At 33.6% G+C, this 24,965-nt stretch overlaps 1 long non-coding RNA gene across 2 annotated transcripts; it reads right to left on the bottom strand.

Moving 5' to 3' along the window:
• Nucleotides 1-1,533: 1,533 nt before the first annotated feature.
• LOC144423073 (uncharacterized) lies at nt 1,534-24,923 on the bottom strand. 2 transcript variants are annotated; one of them, XR_013475569.1, is made up of 9 exons: nt 24,803-24,923; nt 23,938-23,999; nt 22,800-22,914; nt 20,803-20,842; nt 20,073-20,219; nt 17,992-18,101; nt 15,338-15,452; nt 8,476-8,590; nt 4,271-4,385 (listed from the first exon to the last, which is right to left on the bottom strand). It is a non-coding gene; the product is annotated as an uncharacterized LOC144423073 (long non-coding RNA). The 2 variants fall into 2 exon arrangements; XR_013475570.1 differs by lacking the exons at nt 4,271-4,385; nt 8,476-8,590; nt 15,338-15,452 and adding an exon at nt 1,534-2,378.
• Nucleotides 24,924-24,965: the final 42 nt, after the last annotated feature.

Raw genomic sequence — 24,965 nt, forward strand, 5'->3', positions numbered from 1 at the left:
CTAATTTATTAGTTGTTGAAAGTGTAAGTTTGAATATCTGAGATGAACTGTAGTTAAATTTGCATAATTAGTAGACGATGTGACAGAAAAGTCCCATAATATAAAACTGTTTTAATTTAAAGGAACCTCGTCGAATCCCTGGAACAACACCAACGAACACCAAAAATTCGATTTAACCCTGGTTAAAAACTACTGTTCTAGCCTATTGAAAAACTAACAAAACGCTACGACAACGAAATAAACCCATAAAGTACGAATACAATAAATACTATAATATGAGGCCCGACCAATTGTATTAATGCAGCCGCAAATGCCCTCATTGCCTGTATTATAACCCCATTGTTGGCGACTGGCGCATACTTCGATACTTGTCAAACGATGGGAGAACGCCCAAAAAGGTACATAATCCGCGTCTCTCCGGGAGCTATGTATACGAAATTACCAAATTAGCAAAATTTATCGCATACCAGCTTAAAACTGCACACTCGCCCGTGAACTATATGGTGGAAACCATTGCATTACATGACTCTACGAAATTATAAAATAAAGTTGGTCGAAATATTTTGGACATCCTGTGAGAATAATTCACATATTTGCAGCTCTTCATGACTAGCGGGATTTAACATCATATATCAGTTTATACCGGACAAACTATGAATTGAAAGATTTATAAGATTACATACTTGCTCTTTACTCTCTGGACTAAATAGGCTTCCATCAAACTCTGTGATGCACCATACTGTTAACACTGTCGATTTCGTTTGATGCAATGACTTTTTCAAGCAGTGTTTTAGAAAACTGAAAATAAATATATAGTTTCATTAGCAAGTTTTGGAGTCATAAATCACAAAAAATGCTGTTTGACAGAGGTAAAGCGAAGCTAATCTTATATTGAAAATACATAAAAATATCAATTTAATGCCATATTATGTGCATACCGAGTCCATCTTACTTTAGGTGGAACTAAATTTCGTTGACCTAAGACATTATCAAGTTATTTAATTCACAAGACAGAAATACAGAGGAGAGATATAGTTGTTCGAACTATATCATTATCTATTCGGGTTTGGCTACTTTGAGTGGTAAAATAAGTAAATGTTCACTCATTCTGTCTAACTGATACATCGAGTTGCGTGCGTAGAATTTTATGCCATTATAACGTCGTATTTTGAATTTTACACATCGAAAAATTACCATTCGATATATTTCTTCATAATTTCCATGCAATGTTAAAAATGTCAATATAAAAAATTGGCTGCAAAAATAGCCAAATTAGTTGGGCTGATAAATGGCTAAAATCAGGTCATAATCATATTCTCGTTTCTATTCGCGCGGTTGGGAAACTACATTGCTCCTACCTAACGAGGCTAATACCGCGAATACGATCACTCCAAGCAAAAAATAATTTTCATGTCAGTATTTCAACCTACTTTTTAAAACATTATGGAATAGATAAAAAGTTAGTTATCTTGAAAATATCAGTCTACATTTAGCCGATATCGATACGAATACCGATACTAAAAAATTGCCGATATTACCGATACCCGATACCTTTTACCGAAAGCTTTTTAAATTAGTTTTGACCAGCACTGACTGTATAACGACATTGATGTTTGTTTTAAGCAGAAGGTAAAACACTCATTTTAATCATTCCAAACCGAAATTGAAATAAGTGAAAAGTCAATATACCGCAATTAATGATAAAATAAAACAAGTAAATAGTACACGATAGTAATATGAACATTTGTTAAAAAATTACTATTCAAGGCAAAAAATATTATTGCAAAATTAACATATCATTTTGGGTTAGTTTAGCTGTTCTCAGTTAATATTTGGACGTGATTCGACTTAAAATCATTCTAATTTGAATCGAGCAATAAAATTAGAACCAAGTTACAGTAAAAAAACGCGAATATCAGAACATAACCCGTAAGTTCAAATGATATTATCTTTCATGGCATCATGATACCAAAACAAGTTTATAGATGACCTATTATTAGGGGGAAAAAGGAGCACAAACGATAAGAGAGAGACTCAAGTAGAAAATGCGTGTAAAAATTCACACTATAACATTATGGTCTTTTTTAAACCAAGAGCAAAAAACTGTAAAATCAAAAACTATCATAAAGTCTTGACAACAAAAAGAAATGAAAAAGTATGAAACGCAAAGAACTACACAGCAATTTGATAACAATCATAAACTATATGAAATGTGTTGTACAGAGACAAAACAAAATGTGAAATAAAAAACTAGCATTGACAAAATGAAAAATTTGAAATGATAGGAACTCCGGAAAAACGGTCCACGAATGAACCTGAACGACTTTCGCAATTATTGCTGCATTGTATTGTATTAGCACTTATTAGCAGAGGATCAGCTAAAAAAAGAAAAACATACGATTGAACGAGGGATTAACAAATATGACCTGGCATGCGTGCAGTGTAACTAAGATTTTTCTAGCTTGTCAGCTTGCTTAAAACATTTAACTTTTGATTCAAAAATAAACTATTTCAATACATATATTAGGAACTATGAATATTCAGTGTCAGCGTCGGATAAATAACAATTCAGCTAATAAAACAGAACTATTCTGAAGTATTCGCAATCCCTAATGAAGAACAAACTGATCAGTGTCGTTGGGACAAAATCAGAAAATTCTGAAAATTTAATAAAAAGTCCTCATGTTGCGTGCTTTCGAATCTACCAATTTATTACGCTTCATCAGAGAATTAGAAGTGATCATTTCATTTTTTTTTTTAAATTCGTAGAAGCATCCAGCGCTTTTTAGTTAATACGTTTTCTTTCATTTCCCCACTATTTAGCTTAACATTGTATCCTGTATTCGAAAAGAAAAGCGATTTCATCATGACGAAAGAGAAGAATACTAACAAGAACAACAACATAATATTGAAACGATCGTTATGTACACTGACGTGTCCAAAAACTTAATTCAACAAAAACTTGCCGTGGCACAATGTGGTATTCGAAGATGATAAATTTTACAAAAAATGATTGATTTCAAAAAAATATTTAATTATTTCGATCTAATTTCGGCTTGGGGGTTAAAATTTAAATGTACCAATAATTTTTCGAGTTTGACATTATGTGAACTATATGAACTATGTCAAGTTTTGGGTTTATGAATAACCGAAAATGTAATTTGATAAATTAGATATGAATTGGATATTTTTAAACAAATCTATTCGTACCTGTCTGCTCTAGCGATATGGCAACATCAAATAAAATAATACACCGTAGATTTTCCAAATTCTAAACCCTAACGAGCCTGTCGAACCCCTGCGCTATACTGAAAGCTCCCGCCAAACCCCATTGTACCAGATGGTTGAAATTAGGAACCCAATCAAGACTTTATAAAGGGGAAGCATAATTTCGTGCAAGATTATAGAAAATGAAAAGATTCAAGTTGAAAATCCTTGGTTTGACACAGCAATCGAAGATGTTTCAAAGTCATAAGCAGAAAGCATCAAAGGGCACTATCATATAAGCACAAACACCAAAGCGCGCGACATCCGTGGAGATGACGGGTTCACTAAAACTTACAAACTTACAACTGCGCAACGCTATACAAACAGCAACGCTAGTGTATAAGATGTTGAACGTGTAAGTTTAAATATCTGAGATGAACTGTAGTTATATTCGCATAATTAATAGACAATGTGATAGAAATTTCCATAATAGAAAACTGTTTTAATTTAAAGGAACCTTGTCGAACCCCTGTTACCCCAACAAAAAACAAAAAGTCGATTGAACCCTGGTTAAAAACTACTCTTCTAGACTATTGAAAAACTAACAAACCGCTATGGCAGTGAAATAAACCCATAAAGTACGAATACAATAAATACTATAAAATGAGGCCCGACCAATTGTATTAATGCAGCGGCAATTGTCCCATTACCAATATTATATCCCCATCGCTGGCAAACTGCCGCATACTTCGATACTTGTCAAACGATGGGAGAACGCCCGAAAAGGAACAGTTTTCGGGAATTGTGCATACAAAATTAACAAAGCAGAAACATTTATTGCATACCAGCTAAAAACTGCACACCTTCCGTGAACTAGCGGGTTGAAACCATTGCATTATATGACTTTACAAAATTATATAAATAAAATTGGGCGGAATATTATGGACATCTTGTGAGGATAATTCAAATATTTGCAGTTCTTCCTGACTAGCGGGATTTAACATGATATATTAGTTTATATCTGACAAAATATGAATTGAAAGATTTATAAGATTTCATACTTGCTCTTTACTCTTTACACTTTACACTATATAGGCTTCCATCTCACTCCGTGAGGCACCAGACTAATAACAATGTCCGTTTGATGCAATGACTCTTTCAAGCAGTGATTTAGAAAACTGAAAATAAATATATAGTTTCATTATCAAGTTTTGGAGTTACAAATCAGAAAAAATGCCTATTAACAGAGGTAAATCAAAGGTAAGCTCATATTAAAAATACATAAACAATATTACTTTGACCACGTAGAAATGCCATTATTGCCAATTTATTCATGTGGTTAGTCTCAATAAAAAAGTGTTTTAACAAAGTTGAGTTACGTGAACATTCAACAGTAAGTATTGTAGTGATTACCAATTTGCGAAGATCTTTAAATATTATTTAACACGAAAGTAACACCGACACGATCTACAATTAAACGCATAGAAATGTCCAACTATCCGCTTCAAAAATATCGCACCCCGGGGTCAATAATGATGGTATTGTTCGCCTAAAATTGGGACCGTAATTTACAAACTGTGATAGAAATCCTACACAGAAGATAGAAATCATAATAAAATTAATTTGTGTTGTGAATGCACTTGTTGTCCCTCTTTGCTGATGTGAACTCACAATCATGTCCGAAATATAAAAATTACGATATCCGCGTGATAATTAATATTTACTAGTGAATAAAAAAAAGTGCTTTAATATAGTCTAACAACATTAATAGGAATGTCGGCCGCCAAAACGATCGCAGTGACTAATAATTCACTGAGGCCTTCGATTACGACAAAATTATGAAATAAAAAACGACGCACTGTTCTAGTAAAATCCGAAAAAAAAAAAATATTGTCACGGCGGTGGTTTCGGCGGCCGACATCCCAATTGATGTCGTTCAAAATGACAATACTGATTATTCGGTGTCCGTTAAAAATATTCGATTGACTCGATTAAAAAATACGATTTTGCCCGCCACTGATCACGGCGCAAGTAAATAATCATTGAATGAAAAAAGTTCAACTTCATAACAATAAATTCCAAGTAATAGTTTCACATTTCATGCATTTGATCGGCGCCACATGCGAGCGTATTTTTGTACATATAAACCATTATGACACTACTGACATCTGCAAGATTTATTTCTCTCTGAAATTAATTTTCCCGAATTTTTTATGTTTTATTTCTAAATGCGGGTACCCGCTGACTACGGATTAATAGTCGACGTTTGAAATACGACTTGTAAAATATTCACCAACACCATCAGGCAAAGAGAGACGGGCTACAACGTAACTGTAGAATTTCGCTGTGAACGACCATACATTTTAGTTTATTAAACGCATTACGTCGCCGTGAATTGCACTTTTGGCGCACTCTTTTAATTTCATCGTAACCCCCATTGGAAAATCCTGGCTGCGCCCCTGGATGCGGCAATATTTAAAATGCGGTATTTATCGGCTTGATTGTGTTCAATGAAACCTGCAGTTGCGACGACTTACGTCTTACGCCAATATAAAATCATTACAACTCAAAATTACCGCGTCAATAAGCGGACTTGAAATGAAGAACAATGGAACCAAGTGTAACAACACTGAATCCGCCCCGCCGCAGGCTTTATTGCTGCATATTATTGTATTTTATTATTTCCAGTTGTTTCCTGTACAAAATGACCACTTATTAGCAGAGGATCGACTAAAAAAGAAAAACATACGATTGAGCGAGGGATTAATAAATATGACCTGGCATGCGTGCAGTAACTAAGATTTTTCTAGCTTGTCAGCTTGCTTAAAACATGTTAACTTTTCGTTCAAAAATAAACCATTTCAATACACATATTAGAAACTATGAATATTCAGTGTCAGCGTCGGATAAATAACAATTCAGCTAATAAAACAGAACTAGACAGCAAACAGAAAATATCATTTTACTTCCTACAAGCATATTAAAAAGTTAATATTTAGGGTTGAAAGTACGATAAAATTCCACGAGAAACTCAATGTCGGCTCGTGAGATACTAAGTAATTACTTTTCACCCAGTTATTTGTATCTGGTCCTCTTGTATTATAATTTGTACAACCCTGCTGTTTGATCTACATATTTTACCACCAAAACTAAGTCGTGTCTTATGAATTCACTTATGAATACAGCATTGTTCTGCAAAAGTATTCGCAATCACTCGTGAAGAACAAACTGATCAGTGTCGTTGCGACAAAATCAGAAAATTCTGAAAATGTACCTAAAAGTCCTCATGTTGCGTGCTTTCAAATCTATACCAATTTATTACGCTTCATCAGAGAATTAGAAGTGACCATTTCATTTCTTTCTTAAATTTGTGGAAACGTCCAACGCTTTTTTGTTAATACGTTTTCTTCCATTTCCCCACAATTTAGCTTAACATTCTTATTTTGCACCTTTACTGTTTTACTCTTACAATAAACATCATTTAGCATTAACAAATGTATTTTTGTACGGCTAAGACATTAACGCGACAATGACTTAGAAATAAATTATTATTTATCAGAATTTTCGGAATTTAAATAAAAATTCACGAAAGACAAATATGGGTCGGGCATTCAAGTTAACAACAGAATTAAATTCAATTCAACGAAAGCATTTATTTCAAAAAACACCACCGAATGCAGATTTCAATTTTTTTAAATATTCCTAACCCGAATCCTAACCCAAGCTGGACAACCACTGATTTGTTATTTTGAAGCTTTAAGTTTTAAATTCAATTCAATGGAGGCATTTTTTTCAAATCAAATCTCTCATTTTTCAAAGAAACATTTACAACTGTGGTAATATACCTAAATAATTAGTATATTGCACTATAGGTTTTTTCAAAAATATTGAATTATTTCGAACTTTTCCGACCAAGCGGGGGAAAATTTGAATATTCCATTAAATCGAGGAATGAATAAATAACTTAATTTAACAAAAAGTTGTGGTGGGACAATGTGGTATTCGAAAATGATAAATTTTACAAAAATTTCAAAATTTCAAAAAATTTTACAAAGATTTCAGAAAAAAATTTAATTATTTCGATCTAATTTCGGCTTGGGGGTTAAAATTTGAATGTACCAATGATTTTTCGAACTATGACATTATGCGAACTATATGAACTATGTGAAGTTTTGAGTTTATAAATGACAGAAAATGTAATTTGATAAATTAGATATGAATTGGATAAATATTTCAACAAATCTATTCGTACCTGTCTGCTCTAGCGAAGAGGCAACCTCAAATAAAACAACACTCCGTAGATTTTCCAAATTCTAAACCCCAACCATTCCAAGCCTGTCGAACTCCTGCACTATACTGAAAGCTACCGCCAACCCCCAATTGTACCAAATGGTTGTAATTAGGAGCCCAATTCCCGACTTTATAAAAGGGAGCATAATTTCGTGCAAGGTTATAGAAAATTGAAAGATTCAGGTTGAAAATCCTTGGCTTGCCATAACAACCCAAAATGTTTCGAAGTCATAATCAGAAAGCATCTAAAGGCACTATCATATAAGCACAAACACCAGAGAGCGCGACATCCGTGGAGATGACGGGTTCACTAAAACTTACAACTGCGTAACACTATACAAACAGCAACGCTAATTTATTAGTTGTTGAAAGTGTAAGTTTGAATATCTGAGATGAACTGTAGTTAAATTTGCATAATTAGTAGACGATGTGACAGAAAAGTCCCATAATATAAAACTGTTTCAATTTAAAGGAACCTCGTCGACTACTGTTCTAGCCTATTGAAAAACTAACAAAACGCTACGACAACGAAATAAACCCATAAAGTACGAATACAATAAATACTATAAAATGAGGCCCGACCAATTGTATTAATGCAGCCGCAAATGCCCTTATTGCCTGTATTATAACCCCATTGTTGGCGACTGGCGCATACTTCGATACTTGTCAAACGATGGGAGAACGCCCAAAAGGGAACATAACCCGCGTCTCTCCGGGAGCTATGTATACGAAATTACCAAATTAGCAAAATTTATCGCATACCAGCTTAAAACTGCACACTCGCCCGTGAACTATATGGTGGAAACCATTGCATTACATGACTCTACGAAAATATAAAATAAAATTGGTCGAAATATTTTGGACATCCTGTGAGAATAATTCACATATTTGCAGCTCTTCATGACTAGCGGGATTTAACATCATATATCAGTTTATACCGGACAAACTATGAATTGAAAGATTTATAAGATTACATACTTGCTCTTTACTCTCTGGACTAAATAGGCTTCCATCAAACTCTGTGATGCACCATACTGTTAACACTGTCGATTCCGTTTGATGCAATGACTTTTTCAAGCAGTGTTTTAGAAAACTGAAAATAAATATATAGTTTCATTAGCAAGTTTTGGAGTCATAAATCACAAAAAATGCTGTTTGACAGAGGTAAAGCGAAGCTAATCTTATATTAAAAATACATAAAAATATCAATTTAATGCCATATTATGTGCATACCGAGTCCATCTTACTTTAGGTGGAACTAAATTTCGTTGACCTAAGACATTATCAAGTTATTTAATTCACAAGACAGAAATACAGAGAAGAGATATAGTTGTTCGAACTATATCATTATCTATTCGGGTTTGGCTACTTTGAGTGGTAAAATAAGTAAATGTTCACTCATTCTGTCTAACTGATACATCGAGTTGCGTGCGTAGAATTTTATGCCATTATAACGTCGTATTTTGAATTTTACACATCGAAAAATTACCATTCGATATATTTCTTCATAATTTCCATGCAATGTTAAAAATGTCAATATAAAAAATTGGCTGCAAAAATAGCCAAATTAGTTGGGTTGATAAATGGCTAAAATCAGGTCATAATCATATTCTCGTTTCTATTCGCGCGGTTGGGAAACTACATTGCTCCTACCTAACGAGGCTAATACCGCGAACACGATCACTCCAAGCAAAAAATAATTTTCATGTCAGTATTTCAACCTACTTTTTAAAACATTATGGAATAGATAAAAAGTTAATTATCTTGAAAATATCAGTCTACATTTAGCCGATATCGATACGAATACCGATACCAAAAAATTGCCGATATTACCGATACCCGATACCTTTTACCGAAAGCTTTTTAAATTAGTTTTGACCAGCACTGACTGTATAACGACATTGATGTTTGTTTTAAGCAGAAGGTAAAACACTCATTTTAATCATTCCAAACCGAAATTGAAATAAGTGAAAAGTCAATATACCGCAATTAATGATAAAATAAAACAAGTAAATAGTACACGATAGTAATATGAACATTTGTTAAAAAATTACTATTCAAGGCAAAAAAATATTATTGCAAAATTAACATATCATTTTGGGTTAGTTTAGCTGTTCTCAGTTAATATTTGGACGTGATTCGACTAAAAATCATTCTAATTTGAATCGAGCAATAAAATTAGAACCAAGTTACAGTAAAAAAACGCGAATATCAGAACATAACCCGTAAGTTCAAATGATATTATCTTTTCATGGCATCATGATACCAAAACAAGTTTATAGATGACCTATTATTAGGGGGAAAAAGGAGCACAAACGATAAGAGAGAGACTCAAGTAGAAAATGCGTGTAAAAATTCACACTATAACATTATGGTCTTTTTTAAACCAAGAGCAAAAAACTGTAAAATCAAAAACTATCATAAAGTCTTGACAACAAAAAGAAATGAAAAAGTATGAAACGCAAAGAACTACACAGCAATTTGATAACAATCATAAACTATATGAAATGTGTTGTACAGAGACAAAACAAAATGTGAAATAAAAAACTAGCATTGACAAAATGCGATATTTTTAAACAAATCTTTTCGTACCTGTCTGCTCTAGCGATATGGCAACATCAAATAAAATAATACACCGTAGATTTTCCAAATTCTAAACCCTAACGAGCCTCCTCTAAGCTCCCGCCAAACCCCATTGTACCAGATGGTTGAAATTAGGAACCCAATCAAGACTTTATAAAGGGGAAGCATAATTTCGTGCAAGATTATAGAAAATGAAAAGATTCAGGTTGAAAATCCTTGGTTTGACACAGCAATCGAAGATGTTTCAAAGTCATAAGCAGAAAGCATCAAAGGGCACTATCATATAAGGACAAACACCAAAGCGCGCGACATCCGTGGAGATGACGGGTTCACTAAAACTTACAAACTTACAACTGCGCAACGCTATACAAACAGCAACGCTAGTTTATAAGTTGTTGAACGTGTAAGTTTAAATATCTGAGATTAACTGTAGTTATATTCGCATAATTAATAGACAATGTGATAGAAATTTCCATAATAGAAAACTGTTTTAATTTAAAGGAACCTTGTCGAACCCCTGTTACCCCAACAAAAAACAAAAAGTCGATTGAACCCTGGTTAAAAACTACTCTTCTAGACTATTGAAAAACTAACAAACCGCTATGGCAGTGAAATAAACCCATAAAGTACGAATACAATAAATACTATAAAATGAGGCCCGACCAATTGTATTAATGCAGCGGCAATTGTCCCATTACCAATATTATATCCCCATCGCTGGCAAACTGCCGCATACTTCGATACTTGTCAAACGATGGGAGAACGCCCGAAAAGGAACAGTTTTCGGGAATTGTGCATACAAAATTAACAAAGCAGAAACATTTATTGCATACCAGCTAAAAACTGCACACCTTCCGTGAACTAGCGGGTTGAAACCATTGCATTATATGACTTTACAAAATTATATAAATAAAATTGGGCGGAATATTATGGACATCTTGTGAGGATAATTCAAATATTTGCAGTTCTTCCTGACTAGCGGGATTTAACATGATATATTAGTTTATATCTGACAAAATATGAATTGAAAGATTTATAAGATTTCATACTTGCTCTTTACTCTTTACACTTTACACTATATAGGCTTCCATCTCACTCCGTGAGGCACCAGACTAATAACAATGTCCGTTTGATGCAATGACTCTTTCAAGCAGTGATTTAGAAAACTGAAAATAAATATATAGTTTCATTATCAAGTTTTGGAGTTACAAATCAGAAAAAATGCTTATTAACAGAGGTAAATCAAAGGTAAGCTCATATTAAAAATACATAAACAATATTACTTTGACCACGTAGAAATGCCATTATTGCCAATTTATTCATGTGGTTAGTCTCAATAAAAAAGTGTTTTAACAAAGTTGAGTTACGTGAACATTCAACAGTAAGTATTGTAGTGATTACCAATTTGCGAAGATCTTTAAATATTATTTAACACGAAAGTAACACCGACACGATCTACAATTAAACGCATAGAAATGTCCAACTATCCGCTTCAAAAATATCGCACCCCGGGGTCAATAATGATGGTATTGTTCGCCTAAAATTGGGACCGTAATTTACAAACTGTGATAGAAATCCTACACAGAAGATAGAAATCATAATAAAATTAATTTGTGTTGTGAATGCACTTGTTGTCCCTCTTTGCTGATGTGAACTCACAATCATGTCCGAAATATAAAAATTACGATATCCGCGTGATAATTAATATTTACTAGTGAATAAAAAAAAAGTGCTTTAATATAGTCTAACAACATTAATAGGAATGTCGGCCGCCAAAACGATCGCAGTGACTAATAATTCACTGAGGCCTTCGATTACGACAAAATTATGAAATAAAAAACGACGCACTGTTCTAGTAAAATCCGAAAAAAAAAAAATATTGTCACGGCGGTGGTTTCGGCGGCCGACATCCCAATTGATGTCGTTCAAAATGACAATACTGATTATTCGGTGTCCGTTAAAAATATTCGATTGACTCGATTAAAAAATACGATTTTGCCCGCCACTGATCACGGCGCAAGTAAATAATCATTGAATGAAAAAAGTTCAACTTCATAACAATAAATTCCAAGTAATAGTTTCACATTTCATGCATTTGATCGGCGCCACATGCGAGCGTATTTTTGTACATATAAACCATTATGACACTACTGACATCTGCAAGATTTATTTCTCTCTGAAATTAATTTTCCCGAATTTTTTATGTTTTATTTCTAAATGCGGGTACCCGCTGACTACGGATTAATAGTCGACGTTTGAAATACGACTTGTAAAATATTCACCAACACCATCAGGCAAAGAGAGACGGGCTACAACGTAACTGTAGAATTTCGCTGTGAACGACCATACATTTTAGTTTATTAAACGCATTACGTCGCCGTGAATTGCACTTTTGGCGCACTCTTTTAATTTCATCGTAACCCCCATTGGAAAATCCTGGCTGCGCCCCTGGATGCGGCAATATTTAAAATGCGGTATTTATCGGCTTGATTGTGTTCAATGAAACCTGCAGTTGCGACGACTTACGTCTTACGCCAATATAAAATCATTACAACTCAAAATTACCGCGTCAATAAGCGGACTTGAAATGAAGAACAATGGAACCAAGTGTAACAACACTGAATCCGCCCCGCCGCAGGCTTTATTGCTGCATATTATTGTATTTTATTATTTCCAGTTGTTTCCTGTACAAAATGACCACTTATTAGCAGAGGATCGACTAAAAAAGAAAAACATACGATTGAGCGAGGGATTAATAAATATGACCTGGCATGCGTGCAGTAACTAAGATTTTTCTAGCTTGTCAGCTTGCTTAAAACATGTTAACTTTTCGTTCAAAAATAAACCATTTCAATACACATATTAGAAACTATGAATATTCAGTGTCAGCGTCGGATAAATAACAATTCAGCTAATAAAACAGAACTAGACAGCAAACAGAAAATATCATTTTACTTCCTACAAGCATATTAAAAAGTTAATATTTAGGGTTGAAAGTACGATAAAATTCCACGAGAAACTCAATGTCGGCTCGTGAGATACTAAGTAATTACTTTTCACCCAGTTATTTGTATCTGGTCCTCTTGTATTATAATTTGTACAACCCTGCTGTTTGATCTACATATTTTACCACCAAAACTAAGTCGTGTCTTATGAATTCACTTATGAATACAGCATTGTTCTGCAAAAGTATTCGCAATCACTCGTGAAGAACAAACTGATCAGTGTCGTTGCGACAAAATCAGAAAATTCTGAAAATGTACCTAAAAGTCCTCATGTTGCGTGCTTTCAAATCTATACCAATTTATTACGCTTCATCAGAGAATTAGAAGTGACCATTTCATTTCTTTCTTAAATTTGTGGAAACGTCCAACGCTTTTTTGTTAATACGTTTTCTTCCATTTCCCCACAATTTAGCTTAACATTCTTATTTTGCACCTTTACTGTTTTACTCTTACAATAAACATCATTTAGCATTAACAAATGTATTTTTGTACGGCTAAGACATTAACGCGACAATGACTTAGAAATAAATTATTATTTATCAGAATTTTTGGAATTTAAATAAAAATTCACGAAAGACAAATATGGGTCGGGCATTCAAGTTAACAACAGAATTAAATTCAATTCAACGAAAGCATTTATTTCAAAAAACACCACCGAATGCAGATTTCAATTTTTTTAAATATTCCTAACCCGAATCCTAACCCAAGCTGGACAACCACTGATTTGTTATTTTGAAGCTTTAAGTTTTAAATTCAATTCAATGGAGGCATTTTTTTCAAATCAAATCTCTCATTTTTCAAAGAAACATTTACAACTGTGGTAATATACCTAAATAATTAGTATATTGCACTATAGGTTTTTTCAAAAATATTGAATTATTTCGAACTTTTCCGACCAAGCGGGGGAAAATTTGAATATTCCATTAAATCGAGGAATGAATAAATAACTTAATTTAACAAAAAGTTGTGGTGGGACAATGTGGTATTCGAAAATGATAAATTTTACAAAAATTTCAAAATTTCAAAAAATTTTACAAAGATTTCAGAAAAAAATTTAATTATTTCGATCTAATTTCGGCTTGGGGGTTAAAATTTGAATGTACCAATGATTTTTCGAACTATGACATTATGCGAACTATATGAACTATGTGAAGTTTTGAGTTTATAAATGACAGAAAATGTAATTTGATAAATTAGATATGAATTGGATAAATATTTCAACAAATCTATTCGTACCTGTCTGCTCTAGCGAAGAGGCAACCTCAAATAAAACAACACTCCGTAGATTTTCCAAATTCTAAACCCCAACCATTCCAAGCCTGTCGAACTCCTGCACTATACTGAAAGCTACCGCCAACCCCCAATTGTACCAAATGGTTGTAATTAGGAGCCCAATTCCCGACTTTATAAAAGGGAGCATAATTTCGTGCAAGGTTATAGAAAATTGAAAGATTCAGGTTGAAAATCCTTGGCTTGCCATAACAACCCAAAATGTTTCGAAGTCATAATCAGAAAGCATCTAAAGGCACTATCATATAAGCACAAACACCAGAGAGCGCGACATCCGTGGAGATGACGGGTTCACTAAAACTTACAACTGCGTAACACTATACAAACAGCAACGCTAATTTATTAGTTGTTGAAAGTGTAAGTTTGAATATCTGAGATGAACTGTAGTTAAATTTGCATAATTAGTAGACGATGTGACAGAAAAGTCCCATAATATAAAACTGTTTCAATTTAAAGGAACCTCGTCGACTACTGTTCTAGCCTATTGAAAAACTAACAAAACGCTACGACAACGAAATAAACCCATAAAGTACGAATACAATAAATACTATAAAATGAGGCCCGACCAATTGTATTAATGCAGCCGCAAATGCCCTTATTGCCTGTATTATAACCCCATTGTTGGCGACTGGCGCATACTTCGATACTTGTCAAACGATGGGAGAACGCCCAAAAGGGAACATAACCCGCGTCTCTCCGGGAGCTATGTATACGAAATTACCAAATTAGCAAAATTTATCGCATACCAGCTTAAAACTGCACACTCGCCCGTGAACTATATGGTGGAAACCATTGCATTACATGACTCTACGAAAATATAAAATAAAATTGGTCGAAATATTTTGGACATCCTGTGAGAATAATTCACATATTTGCAGCTCTTCATGACTAGCGGGATTTAACATCATATATCAGTTTATACCGGACAAACTATGAATTGAAAGATTTATAAGATTACATACTTGCTCTTTACTCTCTGGACTAAATAGGCTTCCATCAAACTCTGTGATGCACCATACTGTTAACACTGTCGATTCCGTTTGATGCAATGACTTTTTCAAGCAGTGTTTTAGAAAACTGAAAATAAATATATAGTTTCATTAGCAAGTTTTGGAGTCATAAATCACAAAAAATGCTGTTTGACAGAGGTAAAGCGAAGCTAATCTTATATTAAAAATACATAAAAATATCAATTTAATGCCATATTATGTGCATACCGAGTCCATCTTACTTTAGGTGGAACTAAATTTCGTTGACCTAAGACATTATCAAGTTATTTAATTCACAAGACAGAAATACAGAGAAGAGATATAGTTGTTCGAACTATATCATTATCTATTCGGGTTTGGCTACTTTGAGTGGTAAAATAAGTAAATGTTCACTCATTCTGTCTAACTGATACATCGAGTTGCGTGCGTAGAATTTTATGCCATTATAACGTCGTATTTTGAATTTTACACATCGAAAAATTACCATTCGATATATTTCTTCATAATTTCCATGCAATGTTAAAAATGTCAATATAAAAAATTGGCTGCAAAAATAGCCAAATTAGTTGGGTTGATAAATGGCTAAAATCAGGTCATAATCATATTCTCGTTTCTATTCGCGCGGTTGGGAAACTACATTGCTCCTACCTAACGAGGCTAATACCGCGAACACGATCACTCCAAGCAAAAAATAATTTTCATGTCAGTATTTCAACCTACTTTTTAAAACATTATGGAATAGATAAAAAGTTAATTATCTTGAAAATATCAGTCTACATTTAGCCGATATCGATACGAATACCGATACCAAAAAATTGCCGATATTACCGATACCCGATACCTTTTACCGAAAGCTTTTTAAATTAGTTTTGACCAGCACTGACTGTATAACGACATTGATGTTTGTTTTAAGCAGAAGGTAAAACACTCATTTTAATCATTCCAAACCGAAATTGAAATAAGTGAAAAGTCAATATACCGCAATTAATGATAAAATAAAACAAGTAAATAGTACACGATAGTAATATGAACATTTGTTAAAAAATTACTATTCAAGGCAAAAAAATATTATTGCAAAATTAACATATCATTTTGGGTTAGTTTAGCTGTTCTCAGTTAATATTTGGACGTGATTCGACTAAAAATCATTCTAATTTGAATCGAGCAATAAAATTAGAACCAAGTTACAGTAAAAAAACGCGAATATCAGAACATAACCCGTAAGTTCAAATGATATTATCTTTTCATGGCATCATGATACCAAAACAAGTTTATAGATGACCTATTATTAGGGGGAAAAAGGAGCACAAACGATAAGAGAGAGACTCAAGTAGAAAATGCGTGTAAAAATTCACACTATAACATTATGGTCTTTTTTAAACCAAGAGCAAAAAACTGTAAAATCAAAAACTATCATAAAGTCTTGACAACAAAAAGAAATGAAAAAGTATGAAACGCAAAGAACTACACAGCAATTTGATAACAATCATAAACTATATGAAATGTGTTGTACAGAGACAAAACAAAATGTGAAATAAAAAACTAGCATTGACAAAATGCGATATTTTTAAACAAATCTTTTCGTACCTGTCTGCTCTAGCGATATGGCAACATCAAATAAAATAATACACCGTAGATTTTCCAAATTCTAAACCCTAACGAGCCTCCTCTAAGCTCCCGCCAAACCCCATTGTACCAGATGGTTGAAATTAGGAACCCAATCAAGACTTTATAAAGGGGAAGCATAATTTCGTGCAAGATTATAGAAAATGAAAAGATTCAGGTTGAAAATCCTTGGTTTGACACAGCAATCGAAGATGTTTCAAAGTCATAAGCAGAAAGCATCAAAAGGCACTATCATATAAGAACAAACACCAAAGCGCGCGACATCCGTGGAGATGACGGGTTCACTAAAACTTACAAACTTACAACTGCGCAACGCTATACAAACAGCAACGCTAGTTTATAATTTGTTGAACGTGTAAGTTTAAATATCTGAGATGAACTGTAGTTATATTCGCATAATTAATAGACAATGTGATAGAAATTTCCATAATAGAAAACTGTTTTAATTTAAAGGAACCTTGTCGAACCCCTGTTACCCCAACAAAAAACAAAAAGTTGATTGAACCCTGGTTAAAAACTACTCTTCTAGACTATTGAAAAACTAACAAACCGCTATGGCAGTGAAATAAACCCATAAAGTACGAATACAATAAATACTATAAAATGAGGCCCGACCAATTGTATTAATGCAGCGGCAATTGTCCCATTACCAATATTATATCCCCATCGCTGGCAAACTGCCGCATACTTCGATACTTGTCAAACGATGGGAGAACGCCCGAAAAGGAACAGTTTTCGGGAATTGTGCATACAAAATTAACAAAGCAGAAACATTTATTGCATACCAGCTAAAAACTGCACACCTTCCGTGAACTAGCGGGTTGAAACCATTGCATTATATGACTTTACAAAATTATATAAATAAAATTGGGCGGAATATTATGGACATCTTGTGAGGATAATTCAAATATTTGCAGTTCTTCCTGACTAGCGGGATTTAACATGATATATCAGTTTATATCTGACAAAATATGAATTGAAAGATTTATAAGATTTCATACTTGCTCTTTACTCTTTACACTATATAGGCTTCCGTCTCACTCCGTGAGGCACCAGACTAATAACAATGTCCGTTTGATGCAATGACTCTTTCAAGCAGTGATTTAGAAAACTGAAAATAAATATATAGTTTCATTATCAAGTTTTGGAGTTACAAATCAGAAAAAATGCTTATTAACAGAGGTAAATCAAAGGTAAGCTCATATTAAAAATACATAAACAATATTACTTTGACCACGTAGAAATGCCATTATTGCCAATTTATTCACGTGGTTAGTCTCAATAAAAAAGTGTTTTAACAAAGTTGAGTTACGTGAACATTCAACAGTAAGTATTGTAGTGATTACCAATTTGCGAAGTTCTTTAAATATTATTTAACACGAAAGTAACACCGACACGATCTAAAATTAAACGCATAGAAATGTCCAACTATCCGCTTCAAAAATATCACACCCCGGGGTCAATAATGATGGTATTGTTCGCCTAAAATTGGGACCGTAATTTACAAACTGTGATAGAAATCCTACACAGAAGATAGATATCATAATAAAATTAATTTGTGTTGTGAATGCACTTGTTGTCCATCTTTGCTGATGTGAACTCACAATCATGTCCGAAATATAAAAATTACGATATCCGCGTGATAATTAATATTTACTAGTGAATAAAAAAAAAGTGCTTTAATATAGTCTAACAACATTAATAGGAATGTCGGCCGCCAAAACGATCGCAGTGACTAATAATTCACTGAGGCCTTCGATTACGACAAAATTATGAAATAAAAAACGACGCACTGTTCTAGTAAAATCCGAAAAAATATTGTCACGGCGGTGGTTTTGGCGGCCGACATCCCAATTCATGTCGTTCAAAATGACAATACTGAGTATTCGGTGTCCGTTAAAAATATTCGATTGACTCGATTGAAAAATACGATTTTGCCCGCCACTGATCACGGCGCAAGTAAATAATCATTGAATGAAAAAAGTTCAACTTCATAACAATAAACTCCAAGTAATAGTTTCACATTTCATGCATTTGATCGGCGCCACATGCGAGCGTATTTTTGTACATATAAACCATTATGACACTACTGACATCTGCGAGATTTAGTTCTCTCTGAAATTAATTTTCCCGAATTTTTTATGTTTTATTTCTAAATGCGGGTACCCGCTGACTACGGATTAATAGTCGACGTTTGAAATACGACTTGTAAAATATTCACCAACACCATCAGGCAAAGAGAGACGGGCTACAACGTAACTGTAGAATTTCGCTGTGAACGACCATACATTTTAGTTTATTAAACGCATTACGTCGCCGTGAATTGCACTTTTGGCGCACTCTTTTAATTTCATCGTAACCCCCATTGGAAAATCCTGGCTGCGCCCCTGGATGCGGAAATATTTAAAATGCGGTATTTATTGGCTTGATTGTGTTCAATGAAACCTGCAGTTGCGACGACTTACGTCTTACGCCAATATAAAATCATTACAACTCAAAATTACCGCGTCAATAAGCGGACTTGAAATGATGAACAATGAAACCAAGTGTAACAACACTGAATCCGCCGCGCCGCAGGCTTTTTAAGGTTTCACCGTTTGAAATATCCTGAGATATGGAAAAATACGAACGATTGTAATTTAAATTATTGCAAAAAAATCGATCAATATATTTTGCATAAATTATTTTATATATCGTCACATACCGAGAAAAAGTCGTATGCGGCTCAATAGGTAGTAGTTAGTTTCAAAATAGACAAAAGGTAAATCGCGTGCACAATTTACTGTGTTTCAATTTCAGTTACTATTATGGTATATATTTTAAAGAAATCCTAACATAACACCAAATTTTGTGATTTACAATGTCTAAAAAGTGTTTTCAATCTGCTGCGAGACTGCTAAAACAAAACTTATGGTGATATCTTCCGTTTTATATTTTAATTTTAATATTTTATAATGCCGCAATCAAGAAATTGGGTTGCGGATTCACCTCTTTGTCATTTATTTCTTCACCGATTTTTATAATATTAACTTGTTTGTGATGAATGTAAATTAGAAAGATTCAGAAGATTTTAATAACATACTTGCTCTTTAGACTCGAATCATCCACCTCTCTCAGTGATGCATAATCGGACAAATAACTCCGCATGTCTTTTGATGTATAATGATAAACTGTCTTTTCCGCTTTCAAGAAGAGTTTCAGAAAGCTGAACTTTATGCGAAATAATGAACTGTAAGTAAATTTTGTATAATATTGATTTGAATAAATATAGTTGTTCGAAATAAGTCATTATTAAGTTTTAGATTTATAATGAACGGAAACTGTAATTTAACAGGAGCACAGAGAAGCTATGCTTATACTTTGGACACCTAAAATAAAAATATTAATTTTCAGTTTATTGACAAATTATTCAGATTTCCCCCTTATTTACTAACATTACTTTGGAATGATTTGTCAGTGTATAATATTGCAACACATCATATAAATTATATTTTTATTCATTGAAATACGGCTATTAAGAAATGTAAATATAAAAAATAAGGCGGAAAAGATGAAATTTAACAAATATTTCTGTTTCGAATTACCTTTACGCCCCTCAAAAAATTGTCCACGCTCTTGTGATAAGCTATGTTTATTCTAAAGATGCAAGGACAACAACTTGTACTGATATTCATTTAAATTCATTTTATTTTATTTGTAGATTTTCAATAATATAAATATTATTTATTCGGAATGATCTGTCAGTTTGCAATGTTGTATCTCATTATCTAAATTTTAACTAGTGAATTATTTTTTAGTGTGTTATATTTTACCTTCAAGTTCTCTATAGTCTTTCCTTTCCATCCCAGAGACCTGAAAATATACATTTATAAATAACTTCAGCCAAAGATATTTTGACACTAAATATATATAAATATGAGAACATGACAGATCATAACTAGGGAATAAACGATAGAGAAATAAGGAATATATCCCCAGATTCAAACACTTATGAACATAAGGCTACTAGCAATATGGATATAGGCTGACTATAGTAGATTTACAATTGGTGGGATCTCATGTATATATATATAGTAACCTTCGAAATTTTAGTTTGGGACACAAATCCCATTGTTAACCAGTACTAAAGGGTGTACGATTCCAGGTTATATTGATGCATATTGATGCACTTGATTCTACCCACTCATATAATATCGTTATTGGTAACTTAATGCGATTTTAGTTCGAAACACATGTGAACACGAATGTCATGGTTAACTAGTACCAAAGGGGGTAAGATACACGATTAATCCAGTCAAGTCAAGTTTATTTTTACCAACCAGTAAAAAGTATCACAACCATAAAATACGACACGAAAAAAAATTACACCGTTTTACTGGGGAAGGGACGTCGCGGGGAGCCAAACTGGCTATCGAGCAGCGACACCAAGTTCCTAATATCTAATTTAAAATGTAAGAATTCTAGAGTTTTGAAACCACTATATCTTATATTGACGGTGAGTGCCGTATATGAAAGAGACCATTCAGTAAAAATTATATAGAAGAGTTTACATTAATTAAGCTATTCTTAATACACATGATTAGGCATAACATGACGTGACCCGCACTAACAATAGGGAAAATATGACGCATATTTCTGTGTCTCTATTTTTAAATAGTTATGAACATGGATGGTATGATAACTTAGGACTTTTAGCAAGGGGATAAGAATTCACATAGTATGACTCACTCTTATAATATCATTATTGGAAATTTTGGGCGACTCCAGTTTGAACCAGTTGAAAACATCATTGGCCTGAATATCAACTGCGAACTACCACGTACAGGTCACAATGAGCTACAGTTACATTTAAAAAATTAGCCTGATTACTTTATATAGTTAGTGTCAACTACCATTTGTGGCAAAAACGCTCATCAGATTAATGAAAAAGGCCAGGACTACGTTTCCAAACATGTCAGACATATTAGTATATATAGGCACCCTATAATAAACAACAAGATAAAAAAAAAGGTTTTAATATTCGCATGGTTATTAAGTTGGGGTTGTGTTTTAACCGAATTGCACTTAACGAGGCATAGTTCAAATTCTTCCAGTATCTCTGCAGATATACACTGCTGAATTAAAATGAATCATTATGAAAAAATTTCACTGTTTGTCGTAATCACAACGTGACACCCTATTGCGGTGAAACGCCTTTTATTTATGCTGGCCTAATAACCTTTAAATAGACTGACATTACAACATAATGATTCGCCTTTCGGTTTGGACGATTAAAGTAAACGACAGCAGATGGGACAACACAGCAGTTAGCCCCTGCGCTGTACCGACTATGCCATTATTTATTCGCCGGATATTGCTACAGTTAATTCGTAGGACAGAATATTTATTTCCGCGATTCTACGAAATGAGCATGGTTTGGTTTAACATATTTTGCCATAAACAAATATGAGCGCGCATTGGTGCCCAAACTGACAAAAATAAGATTAATTTAATGCATTCTTGTACCTCGACTATTGGGCGGGAACGAAAAAAAGCTTAATTTTCATTTCCAAAACATGTCCCTAGCCTTATTCACTGGAGCGACTCAACAGCCAGAATAAAACGGTAGTTGTGCGAATCATGTTATGATGAAATTTTGAGGTTGTAATTTTTAGAAAATGTTATTTGACACACAAACCAAAACTGAGCTTATACTCAATATATTGAAAGTAATATTTGTATGTAGATTTCCCGAAAAAAATACAATATATCATTTATTTATACTACAGACATCTAAATTGAAAAGATTTCAAATGATTTGGTTACATACTTGCTCTTCAGCCTTGTTAGGCCTCCATCTCACTCAGTGATGAAAAGCTGGCACTTGACGAATTTTGGTACAATAATAAATTGTCCTGTCAACTTTCAAGCAGTGTTTTAAAAAGCTGAAAATCAAAATATATGTCATGATTTTGTGCAAGCCAATTCTAAATTTGAATTAAACTAAATTTCGTTGAGCCAACTATGTCATTAGGTAGTTAATTCAGACAAATGCAATTTGACAGAGACAATGCAAAGCAAAAAATAGACGTTAGTTTCAATAAAATACGTAACGGATAAATTTCGACATTCGATTTCATAAAAGCCAAACTTTTCTCCGATTTTTTTTTAAATACACAGAACTAAGAAAATTTAGACAAATAAAATTTATTCAGCGATTGCCATTAAATTTCAAATATTATAGATTACCATAGAAATTGCTTTTCATCGACTCTACAGTTACAGGTATATGTAATCATTCAATTTCATACATTCAGCTTAATATTTAAAACATATCAGGTGTAGTTTTCAAACTGCACGAGTTGCAAATATTACAATAACAGTAAAACACCCAATGAACTTTTATAACTGTTTCACGGAGTATATGAATAATTACCTCTGATCAGTAACTTGTAGAATTATCACATTGTTCACGGTGGGGATCGCAAACTGGAGATCACTACCCAGCAGAGAAGCGAGCAACCAATTTTAGGGGTCGCAAATAGTACACCAATTTGATACAAGATACTGTATTTATAGTACTATTTCGGACTTCTGCTTTAAAACACAATTATTAAAACTTGTACAGAATCTAAATCTTCAATTTCGAAAGAATGCACAGGATCAAATAAGCAGCGTAACAATGTTGGCTTGCATCGAACTATTTAGCATTTTAATCGTGAACGTGGGTCTTACTTTTTTGGAATTTGGATTCGAAAGACAATTATTAAAACTTGTGAAAATATAAAACTTACAATTTCGAGGGAAAACACACGATCAAATAAGTGGCATGACTATGCCGACTTTGATCGCAAGACCCGAGACGCGGTGCGCTCGCATCTAATTGTTTAGCATTCTAAACGAAAACAGTGGTGTACAGGAATAAAATAGGCGTCGAAATTCAAATAAAATGTTTAAATGATAATTACTTGTGTTATTCCTCGTTCGTTACTTTGTGCCTTTGAATCTCTGACCTTTAATAGTTTTGCATCTGAAAAAAAGTTAAAATATTGATAAATAAACTGTCGCAGAACTGTAGTTAGCATATTCAATGAACAGCGGGACTGAATCTATCGGATCTTTTGCACAAAGCTCCCGCCACGTTTTAAAATGAGATATTAGCAATTATCAATTTGGGGTTAGGAATGATTTAAAACATTTGAATTTACAGCGCAATCTGCATTCCTAACTTAAACTGGACAATTATTAATTATCTTATTTTGAACGTTGATAGGGTCTTTGTACAAAGATCCAATCTATACACGGCGATCCGGTAGTATTCGTACCAAGACGGCGCCACAACCTGAACCCTAACCAGGTTCAAATACTGTGTTCAGGTTGTGCGCCATCTTGGTACGAATACTATCGGAGCACCCTATACACAATAAAATTGGAAAGTGAAAAGGCTACGGAGAATCTCTAATAAACCATTGATTTTGCGCTACATTTGCGAAAGTTTTAAAAGTTATGCATTACATTCATGTAAATCTTGTCCTGTTGAATGCAGCTTACGTAGTGACGTAGATCAGTATATTACGTTTAAGTTTCCTAATATGATAAGTCTATGTATTGCCATATAGCTTTTAAGTTCGACCAGTTGTGAGGAAACGATGGAACCCGATGTTAGTGAGTTCGATGCAAAAGAGAATCACCCACCAATCTAGACTTCTGTATTAGGTTAATAATTCCAATTCGTATAGGCCCGAAAACCTCTAATTTACCACATATACAATAGAAAAATGAAAGCAATAGAATAGCAATGAAAACAATAAGTATAAAAAACATTTAGCTCACCTGAATATCGTTTCGAACTCGCTGTCATAACCCAACAGTCAGCTTATCCATACATCCTACCAAAATCAAGCCTTATCCTACGACGAACATTTGTGACTGCGATGTCGCTTGTGGCTTCCCGCGCACAAATATTTGACGAAAAAAGCTAACTGATTGTTGTAAT

Source organism: Styela clava, chromosome 5 (assembly GCF_964204865.1).
Source record: "Styela clava chromosome 5, kaStyClav1.hap1.2, whole genome shotgun sequence".
NCBI lineage: Eukaryota > Metazoa > Chordata > Ascidiacea > Stolidobranchia > Styelidae > Styela > Styela clava.